General features: G+C 47.2%; 1 long non-coding RNA gene across 1 annotated transcript; it reads right to left on the bottom strand.

Moving 5' to 3' along the window:
• Positions 1 to 2272: 2272 nt before the first annotated feature.
• LOC134612566 (uncharacterized) lies at positions 2273 to 3424 on the bottom strand. Its single transcript, XR_010090939.1, has 3 exons — positions 3375 to 3424; positions 3028 to 3218; positions 2273 to 2358 (listed from the first exon to the last, which is right to left on the bottom strand). It is a non-coding gene; the product is annotated as an uncharacterized LOC134612566 (long non-coding RNA).
• Positions 3425 to 21633: the final 18209 nt, after the last annotated feature.

Here is a 21633-nt window from a genome sequence, read left to right as displayed (position 1 = left end):
GCGGCCGCACCGGAAGTGACGTTCGGAGGGGGTGTGCGCCGCCGCGCAAGCGCACAACGACTGGGTAGGTGATTTTACATCAAGAAGGGGACATTAATCCCACAGTGCGCACGCGCCTCATAGTACTCCCGTCGGAGGGTCATCGCGCGTGCGCACTGCTGGGCAGAGAGCGCTTCACACACTGCGCGTGCGCAGTTGAGGGGTAGGTAATTTTTATGGCCATTTCGCCTGTGAAATCTCCATACCCCTATACTGCGCGTGCGCGGACCCAATAGACCGCGCGTGCGCAATGTGGGGTAGGGAAATTTCACAGGAGAAATGGCCATAAAATTTACCTACCCCTCAACTGCGCACGCGCGGACTCACATCATCAGCTCCAAACTTATCTGGACACAGGTCAGTCTTTCCCTGCTCCCAACACCCTCAGCCATCCGAGGGGAGGGTACAGTATATTGGGGGGGGTGTCTGCGCAGTATATTGGGGGGGGGGGTGTTTGCGCAGTATATTGGGGGGGTCTGCGCAGTATATTGGGGGGGTGTCTGCGCAGTATATTGGGGGGGGTCTGCGCAGTATATTGGGGGGGTGTCTGCGCAGTATATTGGGGGGGTCTGCGCAGTATATTGGGGGGGTCTGCGCAGTATATTGGGGGGGGGTCTGCGCAGTATATTGGGGGGGTCTGCGCAGTATATTGGGGGGGGTCTGCGCTGTATATTGGAGGGGGTCTGCGCAGTATATTGGGGGGTCTGCGCAGTATATTGGGGGGGTCTGCGCAGTATAATGGGAGGCTGCGCAATATAATGGGGGGCTGCGCAATATGATGGGTGGACTTAGCTGTATAATGGGGGGGCTGCGCAGTATGATGGGGGGCTGCGCAGTATGATGGGGGCTGCGCAGTATGATGGGGGGCTGCGCAGTATGATGGGGGCTGCGCAGTATCATGGGGGGCTGCGCTGTATAATGAGGGGGATGCGCAGTATGATAGGGGGCTGCGCAGTATAATGAGGGGGCTGCGCAGTATGATGGGGGGCTGCGCTGTATAATGGGGGGCTGCGCTGTATAATGGGGGGCTGCGCAGTATGATGGGGGGTCTTCACTGTATAATGGGGGGTCTGCACTGTATAATGGGGGGGTCTGTGCAGTATCGGGGGGGACTGTGCAGTATCGGGGGGGACTGGGCAGTATTGGGGGGGTCTGCGCAGTATATTGGGGGGTCTGCGCAGTATATTGGGGGGTCTGCACAGTATATTGGGGAGGCTGCACAGTATATTGGGGCGGCTGCACAGTATATTGGGGCGGCTGCGCAGTATATTGGGGTGGCCTGTGTGTTAGATGTGGGGGGCAGTGTGTTAGATGGAGGGGCTGTTCGTTACATGTGGGGGGGTAGTGTATTATATTTGTGGGCTGTGCGTTAGATGTGTACAACCCTAGTTTCACAGAAAAATATTTATTTCCTAGGTATCATATGCCATGGCATGCTTTTTGCTACGAAACCGCAGCCATCTAGTCACTCGCCAGAGAAGGATGAGAAACTGCACCCCAGCGAGAGGGACTGCCCCACATCAGCAACCAAATCCGTCGGTCACCGAATTCAGTAATCTCCGTCTCTTTGTCCATTCTGTATGTATGGTACTCCCAATTCTTATATTTAATCCGGTGTGTCTCCCACAATCTTTGTGTCTGTCTGCTGTATGTATGTGGCACGCAAGTCTGCGTGCACTGTGTCTGTTATGCCAGTCACTCTAACCTGTTTATTTCTTTTTGTGTGTGTCACAGCTCTGACAAGCATGTTCTCCTATGGGACACGAAGTACATGAAGAGGAATGAAGAAGCCCATGTTTGATGGTCGTCTCCAGGGTGGAGAATTTAATTTATAAGTAATGAAGTGGCATCTGACACGTGCACAGCAACTTCAACATTGTGTACTGTGATCACGGCATAGTTCAGAGGTAGGTAACCTTGGGCAGTCCAGATGCTGTGAATTACATCTCCCATAATGCTGGCAAAGCATTATGGGAGGTGTAGTCCAAAACCTCTGGAATACCGAATGCGTATGAATGAAAAGTATGCTCTGTGTGAATGGTCAGTAACAAGTGTTGAAGCCTTGATGTGTATCCATGTGCCAATTCAACCAATGTGAGTCACTGTAATACTTATGAGGTAACCATAAATACCGTGACTAGGGAGAATTAAATGCCTGTATCGCCTAAACACTGCTTACACTGTAACCGTATCTCCTATACACTGCTTACACTGTGACCGTATCTCCTGTTTCAGCAGGTCTAGGTTAATGGTGGTGGGTTTTTCTCTGGCACTGGAACCATCAGTAAAGGAGTGTAAAATTGAGAGGATCACCTTGTTCTTCCCACAAATCTAAAAAAACTCAGAACAGAAGATTGAGGATAGTGGTTAACAATTTAATGAAACTGCAAACACTAAAACTAACTTGAAAAAAATAACATTCACAGTGTAAGCAGTGTTTAGGTGGCACGGTCGCAGTGTATAGGAGATACGGTCACAGTATGAGCAGTGTTTAGGAGATACGGTCACAGTGTGAGCAGTGTTTAGGAGATACGGTCACAGTATAAGCAGTGTTTAGGAGATACGGTCACAGTATGAGCAGTGTATAGGAGATACGGTCACAGTGTAAGCAGTGTATAGGAGATACGGTCACAGTGTAAGCAGTGTTTAGGAGATACGGTCACAGTATAAGCAGTGTTTAGGTGATACGGTCACAGTATAAGCAATGTTTAGGTGATACAGGCGTTTAATTCTCCCTAGTCACGGTATTTATGGTTACCTCATAAGTATTACAGTGACTCACATTGGTTGAATTGGCACATGGATACACATGTGAGCAGTAACGCCACGTCAAGGCTTCAACACTTGTTACTGACCATTCACACAGAGCATACTTTTCATTCATACGCATTCGGTATTCCAGAGGTTTTGGACTACACCTCCCATAATGCTTTGCCAGCATTATGGGAGATGTAATTCACAGCATCTGGACTGCCCAAGGTTACCTACCTCTGAACTATGCCGTGATCACAGTACACAATGTTGAAGTTGCTGTGCAAACAGGAGCAGCTTGTCACGTGTCAGATGCCACTTCATTACTTATAAATTAAATTCTCCACCCTGGAGACAACCATCAAACATGGGCTTCTTCATTCCTCTTCATGTACTTCGTGTCCCATAGGAGAACATGCTTGTCAGAGCTGTGACACACACAAAAAGAAATAAACAGGTTAGAGTGACTGGCATAACAGACACAGTGCACGCAGACTTGCGTGCCACATACATACAGCTGACAGACACAAAGATTGTGGGAGACACACCGGATTAAATATAAGAATTGGGAGTACCATACATACAGAATGGACAAAGAGACGGAGATTACTGAATTCGGTGACCGACGGATTTGTTTGCTGATGTGGGGCAGTCCCTCTCGCTGGGGTGCAGTTTCTCATCCTTCTCTGGCGAGTGACTAGATGGCTGCGGTTTCGTAGCAAAAAGCATGCCATGGCATATGATACCTAGGAAATAAATATTTTTCTGTGAAACTAGGGTTGTACACATCTAACGCACAGCCCACAAATATAATACACTACCCCCCCACATGTAACGAACAGCCCCTCCATCTAACACACTGCCCCCCACATCTAACACACAGGCCACCCCAATATACTGCGCAGCCGCCCCAATATACTGTGCAGCCGCCCCAATATACTGTGCAGCCTCCCCAATATACTGTGCAGACCCCCCAATATACTGCGCAGACCCCCCAATATACTGCGCAGACCCCCCCAATACTGCCCAGTCCCCCCCGATACTGCACAGTCCCCCCCGATACTGCACAGACCCCCCATTATACAGTGCAGACCCCCCATTATACAGTGAAGACCCCCCATCATACTGCGCAGCCCCCCATTATACAGCGCAGCCCCCCATTATACAGCGCAGCCCCCCCATCATACTGCGCAGCCCCCTCATTATACTGCGCAGCCTCCTATCATACTGCGCATCCCCCTCATTATACAGCGCAGCCCCCCATGATACTGCGCAGCCCCCCATCATACTGCGCAGCCCCCCATCATACTGCGCAGCCCCCCATCATACTGCGCAGCCCCCCATTATACAGCTAAGTCCACCCATCATATTGCGCAGCCCCCACATTATATTGCGCAGCCCCCCATTATACTGCGCAGACCCCCCAATATACTGCGCAGACCCCCCCAATATACTGCGCAGACCCCCCCAATATACTGCGCAGACACCCCCCCAATATACTGCGCAGACCCCCCCCAATATACTGCGCAGACACCCCCCCAATATACTGCGCAGACACCCCCCCAATATACTGCGCAGACACCCCCCCCAATATACTGCGCAGACACCCCCCAATATACTGCGCAGACACCCCCCCAATATACTGCGCAGACCCCCCCCAATATACTGCGCAAACACCCCCCCAATATACTGCGCAGACACCCCCCCCAATATACTGCGCAAACACCCCCCCAATATACTGCGCAGACACCCCCCCAATATACTGCGCAGACCCCCCCCAATATACTGCGCAAACACCCCCCCAATATACTGCGCAGACCCCCCCAATATACTGCGCAAACACCCCCCCCAATATACTGCGCAGACACCCCCCCCAATATACTGCGCAGTCCCCCCCAATATACTGCGCAGACACCCCCCCAATATACTGCGCAGACACCCCCCCCAATATACTGCGCAGACCCCCCCCCAATATACTGCGCAGACCCCCCCCAATATACTGCGCAGACACCCCCCCAATATACTGCGCAGACCCCCCCCAATATACTGCGCAAACACCCCCCCCAATATACTGCGCAGACACCCCCCCCCCCAATATACTGTACCCTCCCCTCGGATGGCTGAGGGTGTTGGGAGCAGGGAAAGTCTGACCTGTGTCCAGATAAGTTTGGAGCTGATGATGTGAGTCCGCGCGTGCGCAGTTGAGGGGTAGGTAAATTTTATGGCCATTTCTCCTGTGAAATTTCCCTACCCCACATTGCGCACGCGCGGTCTATTGGGTCCGCGCACGCGCAGTATAGGGGTATGGAGATTTCACAGGCGAAATGGCCTTAAAAATTACCTACCCCTCAACTGCGCACGCGCGGTGTGTGAAGCGCTCTCTGCCCAGCAGTGCGCACGCGCGATGACCCTCCGACGGGAGTACTATGAGGCGCGTGCGCACTGTGGGCTTAATGTCCCCTTCTTGATGTAAAATCACCTACCCAGTCGTTGGCGGCGCACACCCCCTCCAAACGTCACTTCCGGTGCGGCCGCGTCACCGGAAGTGACGAGGGGTATGTCTTTTTCACGGGGTATGTCTTTTTGATAGAACACCGGCTCCAGTTCTCACCATGTTCCTTCCATGCTGTGAGTGCTCCGTGTGAGAGGAGAGCAGGGTATGATGTCACTTCCTGCCCCCTCCCATCCTCACACGGAGCACTCTGTACTGATCGCAGGCATAGAGATGAGACCTGGCAGAGAGAGCAGGTATGCTGCCAGGTCTCACAATTAACGGGGGATTTATTTGCAAGGAGGATTGTTGCAGGGGCCCTCTAAGTCATCATGGGCCCCTGCAACCTTCCTTTTGACTATGGAGATCTCTGATCTCCACTTCAGAATCTTGTGTGCAGCCGGGCCCCTGACTCACTCGGGCCCTCGGTCCATGACCGATCTGCCCGAGTGGTCAGTCCGCCCCTGATTGGGGCCATTCAAAAGTGCCGGCTTGTACTTCCCTCCATTATCATATCAGGAACAAAGGACCGTTATCTAGGCTACCTTGCTTACTCTTGAGGTCTGGGAAATACCACTCCATTTTTGTTTTGCTTTTTTAAATCTGTCATGACCACCACCACTCAATATGGCCCAATACATGTTTTTTGTTTGGGGGGGAGGGGGAGGGGGGGGGGAGGGAGGTTTTGCGTTTTTGTTTTTTTTTACATTTATTTTTTTATTTACGGAAATAACACTTTTATTAGTTAATGGCCCAATACATGTTTTGTTTGGTATTTTTTTTTTCTTTTTTATTCACGGAAATAATACATTTTGTTTCCCAGCATCATACTACCCCAAGCATATCAGGAAAATCCACATTTTCTTTTTTTTTTTTATAGCAAAAAATCTTGAATCTGGCAACATAATTTTGTCTATCAATTACATAGTGTTACATTTTCTTATTGTATAATTTTATAACATGACAGGAGGCTTCATATTTGCTTAAGTCTCTCTTTACTAGAACTCCACAGCAGCACATTAACATAGAGATAAAAACACCAGAGACAAAAAAATCAGGAATCTATAAAAGGCTTCTCCCAACTATCTATTTCCTCTTTCTTTGCTGCTCCGCAGACAGTACAGGTCAGAGTACCACTGCCTCCTGTTATATATGGGTGGTTGTGGATATTTTGCTGTAGGGATGTATTTTCTCTTCTGATTTTTCTGCATTTTCCTGTTTTGGGCACCCCTGTCTTGGGATCGTTTTTTTTCTTGGGTTTGGGGGGTTCCCTTCCTCCCTCTACCTTTTCTGGGTGGCTTTGCCCCCTTCACTTTAGTCCATTTTGCGGCCGCTGGAAAGCGGTCCTCCGACCGCTTTCCATTGCCGACCGCCGGCACCCCAGAGTAAAACTCCGGTGGTCCCACGTGTTGGATCCCGCCCGCCGGCTCAGTCCGCCGAGCGAGATCCTCTGCTTGGTCGGTTGGGGGCGGGGCCGGCCAGTTACCAGACTTACCGCATTAGTTCCGTCGATGGCAGGCACATGTGCTGTAGCTTTGACTGGGACTCAGCTATGACTTGGGCGCATTGCACCCTCAGGCTGTCCTTTGTGCCCCATGTGCTGGCAGGTTAGGCTACTGGGGACCATAGTGGATGATATAGATCACAGGCATGCTATATAGAGCTGTGCACAACCCCTCAAGGGTTACAGGCACAACTGGCAGTGTTACCACTTATACTCATCCCCCCCCCCCTTTTTGTTTGTTCAGATGATTGCTTGCAGCGCTCTGTTTTATCATATTGACCAATGGAGCACCTCTTGTGAGGTAACTCAGTTGGTGAGTTCCCTGACTACAGGTGTACTCATTATGCAAGTTCACTATTTACGGAATGTCAGGCACTATTTAACCGAAGTGCGTTATCTACAGTTACACAATGGAATGCTTGGTACAATCACACAGAAGAATGCTATCTACAGTTACACAGTAGAAGGCTATGTACAGTTACACATGAGAAGGCTATGTACAGTTACACAGGAGAATGCTTTGTACAATTACACAGAAGAAGGCTATGTACAGTTACATAGAAGAAGGCTATGTACAGTTACACAGTAGAAGGCTATGTACAGTTACACAGTAATATACTATGTACAGTTACATATAAGAATGTTATGTACAGTTACACAGAAGAATGTTATGTACTGTTACACAGAAGAGTGTTATGTAGAAATACACAGAAGAATGTATGTACAGTTACACGCAGAGGTGGCTCTCTAATTAGGTGGTTTAGGCGGCCGCCTAAGGCCTCGCGCTGGCTTGGGCCTCGCGGCCGCCTAAACCGCCTGTGGGCAGACTGTGTCAGGTCCTCGGTCAGTGACCGAGGACCTGACACCAGGAGGGGGCCCGGCGGCTTGCCCAGTATGCCGCCGGGTGCGAGGCCCCTCCTGGCTGCCCGGCCAGCCACCACAGACATCGGTCTGCAGCTCCGCAGTGAGCAGAACTGCAGACCATGTGTCTCGCGAAAACCAGCCAATCAGAGCGTTGCCGCGGGATACGGGTCACTGCAACGCTCTGATGGTCTCGCGAGATTACATGGTCTGCAGCTCTGCGGAGCTGCAGACCGGGAGCAGTGGCCACCGGACCACCAGGGAGTCCAATGGAGCACCAGGGAGTAAAGGTAGGCTCAGCCTCACCACCCTCAGCCTCCCCACCCGCCTCACCACCCTCCCCACCATCCTCAGCCTCACCACCCTCAGCCTCACCACCCTCCCCAGCACCCTCAGCCTCCCTCAGCCTCCATACCACCCTCCCAACACCCTCAGCCTCACCACCCTCCCCACCACCCTCAGCCTCCATACCACCCTCAGCCTCACCACCCTCCCCACCTCCATCAGCCTCACCACCCTCATTCTCCACACCACCCTCAGCCTCCCTACCACCCTCAGCCTCACCACCCTCAGCCTCACCACCCTCCCCACCACCCTCAGCCTTACCACCCTCCCTACCACCCTCAGCCTCATCACCCTCCCCACCACCCTCAGCCTCACCACCCTTCAGCCTCCATACCACCTTCAGCCTCACCACCCTCCCCACCACCCTCAGCACCCCACCACCCTCAGCCACAGCACCACCCTCAGCCTCAGCACCACCCTCAGCCTCACCACTCCCCACCACCCTCAGCCTCACCCCCTCAATACCCTAAGCCTCACCACCCCACCAGCCTCAGCACCCCCCACCACCCTCAGCCTCAGCACCCCCACCACCCTCAGCCTCAGCACCCTCAGCCTCACCACCCCCCACCACCCTCATCACCCCACCACCCTCAGCATCACCCCCCTCATCACCCCAGTATCACCCTCCCTCACCACCCTCAGCATCACCACCCTCACCACCCTCAGCATCACCCCCCACCCCAACCACCCGCAGCATCACCCCCTCACCATCCTCAGCATCACCCCCCACCCCCCTCAGCCTCACCCCCACCCCCTCAGCCTCACCCCCTCACCATCAACCCCCCTCCTTCTCACATCACCCCCCTCCTTCTCACATCACCCCCTCCTTCTCACATCACTCGCCTCACTCTCACATCACCTCCCCTCACTCTTACATCACCCCCCTCATTCTCACATCAACCTACCCATTCTCACATCAACCCCCCTCATTCTCACATCAACCCCCCCTCACATCAACCCCCTCCTTCTCACATCACCCCCCCTTCTCACATCACCCCCCCTCATTCTCACATCAACCCCCCCATTCTCACAACTAGCCCCCCTCATTCTCACATCAAGCCCCCCATTCTAACATCAACCCCCCCTCATTCTCACATCAACCCCCCCTCCTTCTCACATCAACCCCCCCTCCTTCTCACATCAACCCCCTCCTTCTCACACCCCCCCTCCTTCTCACATCACCCCCTTCCTTCTCACATCACCCCCCTTTCCCTCTCACCATCACCCCCCTTTCCCTCTCACCATCACCCCCCTTTCCCTCTCACCATCACCCCCCTCACACCATCACCCGCCATTCCCTCTCACCATCATCCCCCCATACACACAACACACTTCAAGCAGCTACCCCATACACATACGGTCTCAGACAGAAACGCAAACATGCTCACAGAGCATACATACATTCTCACACACAAGGATACTCTCTGTCAGACACACTCTCAGGCACATACACAGGTAAACTGTGCATCAATGTGTATATGCGACACTTTTTTGTTAGTGGGGCCTCATGTTTGAGTTTCGCCTAAGGCCTCATAAAGTCTAAAGCCGCCTCTGGTTACACGGAAGAGTTGTACGTACAGTTACACGGAAGAGTTGTACGTACAGTTACATGGAAGAGTGTTATGTACAGTTACACGGAAGAGTGTTATGTACAGTTACACAGAAGAGTGTTATGTACATTTACACAGAAGAATGTTATGTACGGTTACACAGAAGAACATATTGTATGTTTACACAGAAGAACGTATTGTATGTTTACACAGAAGGATGTTATGTACGGATGCACAGAAGAGTGTTATGTACAGTTACACAGAAGAAGGTTACGTACAGTTACACAGAAGTGTGTTAATTACAGTTACACAGAAGTGTGTTATGTGCTATTAATCTGAAGAAGTGTTATGTACATCTTATCTGAAGAGCGAAAGGTACATTTTATCGGAGAATGGAATGCGCAGTTCCTCACCTGTACATCTCTGAAGGTCCTGACTTGTCTGTGCCCCAGGACTTGGCCAGCTTTGTCTGTGCCTTACTGATTGGCCTGCTCTGCCTGTGCCCCATTGATTGGCCTGCTTTGTCTGTGCCCCATTGATTGGCCTGCTTTGTCTGTGCCCCATTGATCTGGCCTGTGCTGTCTGTGCCAGAATGTCTGCATGCCAAGCCTACTGCCACATACTCACGCTTGTGCATTGCATGCGCTGCCCAACTTGCCTCGGTCACTATATGGGGTGCTGCCCCTATCTCCCTGCCAGTGACTCTTGTCCTCTATACTCCTTGAAGTCGCTTTGCCTGGGACTGCTGCACAGGAGAACCCTTATCTGGGTTAACAGCACAGACAATGACTACTATGGCAGCGACCGCCTCTGTGGAATTAGGCTTTCAGCCAGGAATTAGGCTTCAGCTTCAGCTCCCTTAAGCTTATCAGGAGCGTAACGGTAGAGGTCCAACCTTTAAAACGTCAGTCGATTTGAACCTCCAGGAGTGTTCGACATGGAGATGCGGACGAGTCTCCTCCGTTTGTTTGGTCTCAGGACTTTTCTACAGGTACCTCGGTCTGCTGGTACTTTGGAATTATGATCTCCGTTTCGGCAGAGTTGAACCTAGTTCCTGGATTCCCTGGACCCTTGCTCATTTGATCTCGGGGATTGTGAGACTTTGGTCTGCATGGCGACCCTGACGTAGTTGGATCTCCTAATTTTGCTACCGCTTTTACAGGGTTCGGGTATTGTTCGGTCCCTTTATTACTGGGGACTGTCATATTAATTAGATTAGGTAGCGCGCACGACTGTTGTCGGCGGGCCTCGCTCTGCTTAGAATTCCCTTTACGATTCCTGAAGACGGGTATTCATCTCCCCAGGGAGTACAAGCATTTTTGTCATGCTCCTATGGTGGGTTCTGTCAGGTTTTGCCCATTCACTGATTCTGGATTTATTTCAGTTATTATACCTTGTTTTTCTTTCAGATGGGTTCGGACTTTAGTTGTCTATCAGCCTTAGTCAGACCCGAGGTTTATATTCTTACTTTGTTAGCGCTCCCACCTTTAGACGGTGTTCGACGTCACCGTTTGTTTAAATGGTTCTTCCCTTTTTCTCGCCCTTCATGTACCGCTTTGTTGTGGTTGGCATTGGCGGGGCGTATAGGTTTTTTCGGTTCACTTCAGTCCGTAACACGGCGACTTCAGGTACCGACATGGCGGGCGTTTTTCTCCAAGACATTCTATGCTTTCCTGCCGGTTACGAGGAGCTATCTTTATAGAGTTTAGATTGGTACGGCGGATCGTGTTTCTTTGGTCTTTGCTGTCCGAGCGTTAAAACAGCAAATATGAAGCCTCCTGTCATGCTATAAAATTGTAGATTATACTAGCTTTAGTGTAACTATAATCTTAATTTTATTAATGACAGGAGGCGAATATTTCCCTCCCAGTTTCTCCCTCCCCTTGTTGTTTGTTGGTTTGACTGACTTGTTGTTTATTAACCTGGTCTCCTGGGCTAGGTTGGTTATCTGGGGGAGTTGGGATTTATCTGGGATACGGTACCGTCAGTATTTTATGATGGGGATTCAGGTTTTTTTACTATCTGGGATATTATACTGTCAGTATTTATGATGGGGATTCATGTTTTCTCAGTACATTTCATTCGCTAATCAGTGTTTTTCGACTCTGTTTATCTTGTTTCAGTTTAATGGTTTGGCTACAGTTCTTAGATCCGACTACTCTACAGGATAAAGGTCAAGGCTTCACCCACTGGTTCCATGGTTTCAAGTTCGCATGGCATTCATCGTTATGTTATGTTTGTTTCTTCTGTTATTGTATTTGTGGTGTATTGTTCATGAAGTTTATTTGTCCCAGTGTGAAAGAGGAAATAGATAGTTGGGAGAAGCCTTTTATAGATTCCTGATTTTTTTTGTCTCTGGTGTTTTTATCTCGATGTTAATGTGCTGCTGTGGAGTTCTAGTAAAGAGAGACTTAAGCAAATATTCGCCTCCTGTCATTAATAAAATTAAGATTATAGTTACACTAAAGCTAGTATAATCTACAATTGTAAAGCACTGCGCAAAATGTAAATGCTGTATAAATCATAATAATAATAATGATACGTTTTGACGATAGTCATATAAGAATTTCAGATAACTCTTAGAGAGTCATAAAACATAAGCCTTCAGGACAAATAGTGTTTCAGTGATATGTATATTGTTGTCAACAATTAGCCTCTAGTACATTCCCCTCAGGAAATACGGATATGAATAAATGTACATTGCGAGGTGTGTCCTCACCTGGTGTGTCAATGAGCTGTGTATTCATTTTCATGCTGTCAGTTGGATTGCTGGGGTACAGGATGAGTGTATTGTATTGTGTGTTTTCCAATTATAGTGGTCACAGAGCAACAACCAAACGTTTACCCAAAGCAAATGGGATGAACATTTTTTTTTTTATATTAGTTATTGTAAGGAGTTCGTTTTCTGCATTTGCAATGTTTGCACTGGTTTATCACATCATTTGCTAAGTATTTAAGAAAAATTTAAGATAAAATTAAGGATTTCAAGAAAAAAAGTTAACACAAGTTTTGTGATATTTAATTTTTTTTATTCAATGGCTTAAATCCCAGAGACGTGACAGTAAAGGGAATGGTGCAATTAAAAATTGGCCTGGGTGAATGAACATTACCAATTATATCTGCAGCAATCAATAGGAACTTTGCAAGAGGATGTTAAACATGAAAAAAAATGGCTGCAAATTTCATTTGTATTGGCAATATAGAGCCATAGAACAGTTAGTGCTTGCCATTAGTTATAATTAAAGAACAAATCAAGCAATTTATACCGACAGAGAATCCAGCAAATTGTACCTTTTAATTATATGCTTGAAATATTACATTTAATTTAGGTTTATTCTGAACCCACTGTATTGAGAACTTCAATGGTTCCAACATGGCTGACCACATGCAAAAACTGTGAAACAAAATGGACACCCCTTGTTTGGGGCTTCTCATTTTCACTGTCTCAGCCTCCTCAGGCTTTTGTAGGAAAAATAAAATAGCAGCAGAAGATTTAGAAGTCATCATGGTATAATCCATACATTTTGGATATTGCAACAGAAGTTCTCTTCAGCTTTGTGTAGACACGTATTTGTCAGCTTATCAAGGTCACAGTGCTAATTAAACATTGTGAAACAAGCATATTAAAGTGGTCACTAAAAAAGTTTGTGAAGCCTTTCAGCATTGAAAAATACAATATTCACAAAAAGAACACACAAAAAAACGGTCTGTAGATTTCAGCTTTGAAATGTTTTATCTGTACTGAGACGTTCCAACATCTACAGAGGTAACACAATTATTTTCATTTAGAAATGTCTGCTCCATTACCTCAGCCCTCTCTGGACAATGTCTAATATGTTAACCACAGCTGCTGCTTGCGTCATATCTACGTTTTTTTCTCATCTTAAATCACCACTTTGTTTTCACCGTTAACATTAAAACACATTCACACTATAAAGCTGCCAAAAATGCATTTTTCCGAAGAAGGAAAGCTTCACACTTGACTATTTTAAACTATCGTAATAGGTGTGTTTTTTTTAAGGAAGTTAAACATAACTTTTCCAGGGAAATGCTGAATTATTCTGCAGGGAGTGTGAATGAGCATGTTTAAAGGAACATAGCTCCTATTGTTGAACATTCTGCAGATATTTAACAAAAAATCTAAATGGAAGAAGGAACTAATATTGACAACAAAAAAAGATTTCAGAGACTTCTATTTTTTTCTTTTTTGCATGTAGCTTAGTTACATTGGGTAGTATTATTAATTTAGGTAAGTAGACTGTGACGGAGTTGCTTGTACCACAGCTGGATACCTCTACCAGGCTCGCTCCCTAGCTGGAACCAGGGAACCTGAAGCACTTATTCAATAATTGCCGCAGCTTGACTGGGGTCCTTCTGGAGCTTTTCCATCTGACCAGGCTGCAGTTCTCCTTCCAGGCAGGTATTGTACTCTCTGCCTGTTCTTCTGCAGTGTTCCTTCCAGGCAGGTATCATCTGCTCTGCCTATTCCTCTGCAGCTCTGCTTACAGTGATCATAACTATTGCCTTTACAAAGGCACTTGCGGCTCTCAGGCCTAGCTCTCTTGATTGCTCTCAGAGCTAGAAGGATCATGGAGCCAGCCAACAGGTCAGAAGACTGTTACTGGAATCCCTAAACATCCACACAGGACACAAGTTCCAAAAGGAACTAACAGGCAAAGATGTATTTTTACTTGGGACTAGTCCATAAGATTATTACATAAAGATTGCTGTGACAAACTTAATAAAATACAAATAACCAAAACATGTCAGAACACATACAGGGACTTATAATACATTACAACACATTTATAAAGGGAGTAGGGAAGACAATAATAAACACAAAACATCTCTCCTGCCTGCAAAAACAGCAATATGCAAGTCTACCTGAGTATGCAAATTAGCATTCCTTTCTATACAGGTAGGGCATACAGCCGTTGCTAGATCCTTGCACCCAACAGCTGGCGCTGCAAAGGTTTCACAGTCAAATCCACCTACTTGATTGCAAGCTTTAGCAAGACAGGAGAGCACACTAACATTTAACACTAAACAATTACATTACACACACCCTGCAGCCGTGACTCTGCAATCTGATATAGAGTTCCTTAAGATGTCAGAGCTACTCCCGGTCTAGCGTATCGTGTCTTCCTAGCTTTATGACTGGTCTAGGCTGCTCCTGATGCCGCAAACAAGTCTGTATGGCTCGGGAGACAAGGAATGGAGGGTCAAAATACAGTTAGTATAGTCTTTTAAGAGAGGGTGAGAGTTAGGGAAACTCCTGCTGGGATAGGTGACCTCACTTAGACCTTCATAGTTTGGTAGAAACTGATAAAGGCAGAATTGTTTCTTTAGCCAATGATGTTGAGATAGTCTATTATTTAAAAAAAAAAAAATAATAATTCATTCATTTTTGTAACGATAAAGTAAAATGTCACTAAGAAATGAGTTATGCACAAAATGTGCATAACATACTTTTCATGTTATACCCTCGTCCACATATATATATTAGCAATGGATTGTGGCTATACACAGAGCACTTTGTCCAAAAGCTATTATGTGTACTTGCGATACAGTTATAAAAGCAGTTATTTTTTTTAAATGTATATTCCTAAGTAAAATATGTGGTATTCTATACCAATGAGTGACTAACTTACAGTTTGATTCTTAATAATAGGAGCAGAGGAAGCTTTGGTGTAAGAGAATCAACATCTTATCCCACAGGTTGTCTGCAATGGGTTCCTCTAATTCATCTTTCTATTTAATTTTACATGGCAGAGTCTTCAGAGATAACCAAAGTAAATGTTGTGTAAAATATCGGCTGCATTCTGTGAAAACAAAAATAACATTTTTGGTTTTTTTCACATTTATTTGAATAAATTTAGTTTTATTCCCTACTCCTTGCTTCTTACTTGCTCTTTCCCTGGTGGTCTGGTGGCATTGTGCAGGCTGCCACATGCTGTATAATGGAGAGGGGGCCCAGCATATACCATCTTCACTTTGCAGCTGCTCCCCTCTCTAAGTCTCACAAGACTGGCATGTGTGCTGCGTGGAGTGTTGCCGTGGTAACTTGTGGCAACTCTCTGACAGCCAAGGAGCTCGTGTGAATTGACAGGAGCAGCTGGAAAGTGAAGATGGCGTTTGCTGGGGCCCCCTCTGCAGTATACAGGCAGCTGGGGGCCCACAAGAGCATATATATATATATATATATACGTATATACAAAAAACAGAAAGTCCCTTGCACTCTAGCTGAAATTCCCCTTAAAAGCCGGGTGCTAAGAAGCCAGGGCTCCGTTTATCCACGTATTCAAAACTGTAGCAGCACTCACAGTCTTAAAAGTCCAATCTTTATTTGAGAAATTAAAAATCACAATCAACATTTTAGCGTCTGGGACTTTCATCAGGATCAAAGTATACTTTGATCCTGATTAAAGTTTTTAATTTTTCAAATAAAGATTGGACTTTTAAGACCGTGAGTGCTGCTGTGGTGGAATCTCGGTAAAAATAAATTTAGTAGGCCGAGATTACCACGTGGCATGTGTACGTGCATATGCTGACGTATCGATCAGTTGGTTGCACGTGGCAAGATACGATCAGTAGTGTACGGAGCATGTGCAAGAATACAGGATATAGTATTCCCCCTCCTCCATTGTGCTGGACAAGCCATGCGGTCAAACAGGAAGTTAATTCTTATTTGTGTTGATTGGTTAAGAGAATGTGCGGGTGGAGCTTAATATGGGAGGAGTTATATGCCTATATAAGGAGCCTGCACTATTGTCCGGGGCTCAGACTTTGCTGTATTTTGGTGACGCTAGTCCCTCTGAGTCCCGATCGGTGATCCAATAAAGAATCTCTTCCTTCCTGAAGAAACCTGTGTCCATCTCTCTGTGCTTGGCTTCCGTCAGTTTCTCCGGTATCATTTGGTGCATTGGCCGGGAAGCTCATCGTTCAACGGTAGCTGAGAGGCAGAGGCGTGAGACGGTCTATCTTTGCCCACGTTCTCTACGGCTGCACCCCTGAACTTCTGCGTGGACCTCCCTTCGTCTCGGCGCCACTGGTCTGTTGTCCAGGAGATCATCGGCCTCTACGTGAGAAGTGCTGGGGTGTCCCCGTCGATGAGTGTGAACTCAGGTTCAGGAACGAGGAGGTAAGATAACTGCTGTTTTAGACGGCAGGACCCGCTAGGGGTATACCGATTGTGCGGTAGGCCCAAAGGGGTTTTTGAATCTGTATCTGCCCCCTCTGTCGGAGGGAAGGAGCGAAGGCGCACCGCTCGATCGAACGCTCTTTAGTCAGACCGTTTGATTCTGTTAGTCAGGCAGGGCGCTCTGGTGTAAAATAAGCCCTAGCCGGACACCGGTGTCTTGTCTAGACTAGCGTTCTAGGGTGTATATTTTGTTCGCTAGGTCGGAGGGACCGGGAGACTAAGCGGCGTCTGTGTAAATTCGGTTCGCTAGTTCTCATCCTATCTGGGCTAAGTGGGAAGGCGTGTAAATTTGGAACCCACTAGACTTTTGATAGTACGACTAAGAGGCGTCTGTGTAAATTCGGTCCTCTAGCTCGTTGTATAGTGCGACTAAGAGGCGTCTGTGTAAATTCGGTCCTCTAGCTCGCTATATATGTGGTGATTGGGCAGTGTGGCTAACCAAAACGTATGTAGATTGTTTTTAGGTAGTCCATTCAAGGTACTGGCCAATAGTTTAGTTGGGAATTGTAAATGTGTTAACGATTGTTTTAGTAAAGTGTATATCTTGTTAGATAGCGCGAGCTCAGCCGTCTAGCGAGAGTGTTAATAGTGTGTTGCTGTATCATAGTGCACGGTACCATAACCCTGTATATTTACTGACATTGCATAATAAGTACTAATCATTGTCGTCCATTGCATGTTTAACACCATAACCACTAATAATTGTATTGTGACCTTAACTTGTGCTTTGACCTATGCTAACCGTACTGTAACCGCTATTTGTAAAAGACGATGTTACTGGGGTGTGTTATAGACGGGTAATTCGTATATAGAGAATTATAGCGTGGGTGACTGTATAGTTACGCCAAAGGGCATAATATTGATTATATAGTGACTGGTGTAGCAGCTGTGTGTGTACGGGAATTCCCTGAGTGTTTATTGTGTTATTGTGTACGTTTCACTTGGTAACCGTACCACGTGGTGCTGTTGCCAAAGGAAACGGGTGTGACTGTTGAATAGTACGCGTGTATAGTAATCGTTGTCGACGACGTTCCATTGTTAAAAATGGGTGCGTCGCAGTCAACGATTCCGGATCCCTTAGGATGTATGGTTAAGAATTTTAAAAAGGGATTCAAAACCTGTGATTTTGGGGTTAAGATGTCTTCTGTGCGTTTAGTTACTTTGTGCACTAGGGAGTGGCCTACTTTGGTTGCGGCATGGCCGCCACGTGGCAGTTTGGATCTAACTCTGGTACAGCGCTTACACGTGGCTGTATCAGGTAGGCCTGAACTTTACGGCCAGTTTCCTTATATTGACTGTTGGAGACAGGCCGTAAATGACTCGCCAAAATGGCTCCAGACATGCCACGAGGAGCAGTGTCGCCTCATGGTAGCTAGGACTTGTTCGTCCACTAGGACTGGTGTTAGGCCCATTTTGGACACGCCCCCTGAGTCCGAGATCCCTTTGCCGCCCCCTTACTTTCCGTTAAGAGGAAGTGACGCAAACGCAGGAAGTCCTGCACCCCTCCCCTCATTACCCTCATCCACTTCCGCTTCCTCCTCCAGTACAGGATCCACCCCCCCTCGTACTAAATCTCCCCTTCCGGAACCAGAACCCACCCCCATTAAAAACGAATATCCTGATTTGGCGCCACTTCAGACTTCCGGTCAAGCTTCATCTAGCTCGGCCCGAAGTGTTCTATTCACTACCTTTTCCCAAAACCAACCTCCCACATCCCCATACCCTATCTCTCCCCGACCGGAACCCATGACTGACGCTTCCCTACGTAGCCCCATCCAAACCCGACAGTTGACTGGTGCCCAACAATTAAAGCACTATCAGATGCCTCTTCGCTTAAATCCCGGGTCAGCTTATATCGATGCCGCAGGACAAATGGCACACGCTGACCCAGTCTTCGTATATGTCCCATTTACCACTACCGACCTTTTAAACTGGAAGACCCATAATTCCTCGTATACTGAGAAACCACAAGCCATGACTGATCTGTTCACCTCAATAGTACAGACGCACAATCCGACATGGGCTGATTGCCAGCAGTTACTAATGACTTTATTTAACAATGAGGAAAGGACAAGAATAAATCAAGCAGCCATTAAAGCATTAGAAGATAGAGCCCGTGCTTTGAACCAAGCTAATCCAGCAGCATGGGCCGCAACACACTATCCCAACACTGATCCCGATTGGAACGTAAATGGTGCTGATATGGTTCAACTTAGAGCCTATAGAGACGCTATAATTGCTGGCATGAAAGCCGGAGGAAAGAAAGCCATTAACATGTCGAAGACAGTTGAGGTGATTCAGAAAAGCGATGAAGCGCCCAGTGTCTTTTATGACCGATTATTGGAGGCATACCGCTTGTATACCCCCTTTAATCCGGAAGACGCAGACAATTCCCGAATGGTTAACTCCGCCTTTGTCAGCCAAGCATACGGAGATATTAAGCGCAAGCTACAAAAGTTAGAAGGGTTTGCAGGTATGTCCATCACCCAACTAATGGAGGTAGCAAATAAGGTCTATATGAACAGGGATACAGAAAGTAAGAAAGAGGAAGAGCGCAAGATGCGTAAAAAGGCTGATATGCTAGCGGTAGCGATCGCAGGCGTAGATAGACGGGGCCCAGATAGAGGCGATAGTAGATGGAATGAGGAACCTCTAAGTAGAAATCAGTGCGCTTACTGTAGGGAAGAAGGGCATTGGAGAAATGAGTGTCCGCGAAGGGAACAGTCTGAGAAAGACAGACCTAGGACAGGTTATGGAAACTTTAGAGGCAGAGCGAGAGGTAGAGGAGGCCCCGGAGGGAGTAATGGTTATAGAGGGAGTAATGGGAACAGAGGAAGTGTTAGGGAAGACAGGTATATTCCAGCAGCGCAAAGGTCCCGCGATAGAGAAGGTAGGGACTTCGTAGGATTGGCTGACACGGTCATGGAGGACTATTGATACCGACCGGGCTCCATCCCCCTTGGTCGAGCGGAGCCTATGGTCGATGTATCAATAGGGGGGAAAAGGAGTGCGTTCATGATCGACACTGGTGCCGAACATTCAGTGGTGACTAATCTAGTTGCTCCTCCATCTGGAAGGACTATTACTGTGATAGGAGCAACTGGAAGAAGTGCTGAAAAACCGGTTCTTAAAAGTCGACTCTGTACATTGGGAGGCCACGTAGTAAAACACCAATTCCTTTATATGCCTGAATGTCCAGTCCAATTGCTGGGACGTGATATGCTATCAAAATTACAAGCGCAGATTACGTTCCTACCAAATGGAACAACATCCTTAAAGTTTAATGGACCTTCAGGTATTATGACTTTATCCGTACCAAAGGAAGAAGAGTGGCGACTTTATACAGTGTTGACTAGCCAAAACCCTAGGAGTGATGAGACATTGTTTAACATACCAGGAGTTTGGGCAGAGAACAACCCACCAGGACTGGCCCGCAATATTCCACCTATAAAAATTGAACTAAAACTTGGGGTTTATCCAGTAAGCCTAAGACAATACCACATCCCGCAGAAGGCTAAGAAGAACATCCAATCCTATCTGGATAAGTTCATACGGTATGGTATCCTAAAATTCTGTACTTCCCCCTGGAACACCCCATTGCTGCCTGTTCAAAAGCCCGGTACAGATGAGTATCGACCTGTGCAGGACTTGAGAGCAGTCAATGATGCGGTTGTTAGCATACATCCAGTTGTACCCAATCCATATAACCTGCTTGCTTTAATTCCGGGCGGGGCTACTTACTTCACAGTCTTAGATCTCAAAGATGCCTTCTTTTGCCTCCGAATTGCCGCAGAAAGTCAATGTATTTTCGCTTTCCAATGGGAGAACGCTGTAACGGGCTCAAAACGCCAAATGACTTGGACAAGACTGCCCCAAGGGTTTAAAAATTCACCTACCCTATTTGGTTCAGCCCTAAGTCAAGATTTATTGGATTTCGAGTCTATCCCAGGAGAATGTGTATTGTTACAATATGTAGATGACTTGTTGATAGCAGCAGTTACAAAAGAAAAATGTCAGCAAGCAACGCACGATCTACTACATATTCTCTGGAAGGAAGGATACAAGGTGTCTAGAAAGAAGGCTCAGTTGTGTTTGCCAACTGTCAAGTATCTGGGATTCCATATCTCTGAAGGTCAAAGGATTATGGGGCCAGAGAGAAAAGAAGCTGTCTGCCAAATACCAATACCCAAGAATAGAAGACAAGTGCGAGAATTCTTGGGGGCAGCAGGCTTCTGTAGGATATGGATTCCCAGCTATGCGATACTAGCAAAACCTCTGTACGCAGCTATCAAAGGTACAGAGCACGACCCCTTCTTATGGACCCAAGAACAGCAAACGGCATTTGAAGATGTGAAGAAGGCTTTGATGAGTGCCCCAGCATTAGGTCTACCTGATCACACACGACCATTCTACTTATATGTACACGAGCAAAGAAGAATGGCTGTGGGAGTATTGACACAGTACTTGGGATCATGGCAAAGACCTGTTGCCTACATGTCTAAGCAACTGGATGCAGTGGCCAGCGGACTTCCACCTTGTCTAAGAGCCGTAGCTGCAGCCGCCCTGCTAGTAGCTGAAGCCGATAAACTCACTCTGGGTCAAGAACTTTATGTACGAGTCCCACATGCAGTACAGACGTTGTTGGATTACAAAGGAAATCATTGGTTTAGTAACAGCCGTATGACCAAGTATCAAGCAATGTTGTGTGAAAACCCAAGAGTGCATTTAGAGACTGTAAACACCTTAAATCCAGCTACCCTTTTGCCACAACCTACTGAAAGTCAACATGATTGTTTGGAAGTAATGGATGAAGTATTTTCAAGTAGACCAGATCTTCGTGATTTTCCCATCCAGAACCCCGATGTTCAATATTACACCGACGGCAGTAGTT

Source organism: Pelobates fuscus, chromosome 5, assembly GCF_036172605.1.
Source record: "Pelobates fuscus isolate aPelFus1 chromosome 5, aPelFus1.pri, whole genome shotgun sequence".
Classification (NCBI taxonomy): Eukaryota; Metazoa; Chordata; class Amphibia; order Anura; family Pelobatidae; genus Pelobates; species Pelobates fuscus.
This window is presented reverse-complemented; position numbering and strand designations above follow the sequence as displayed.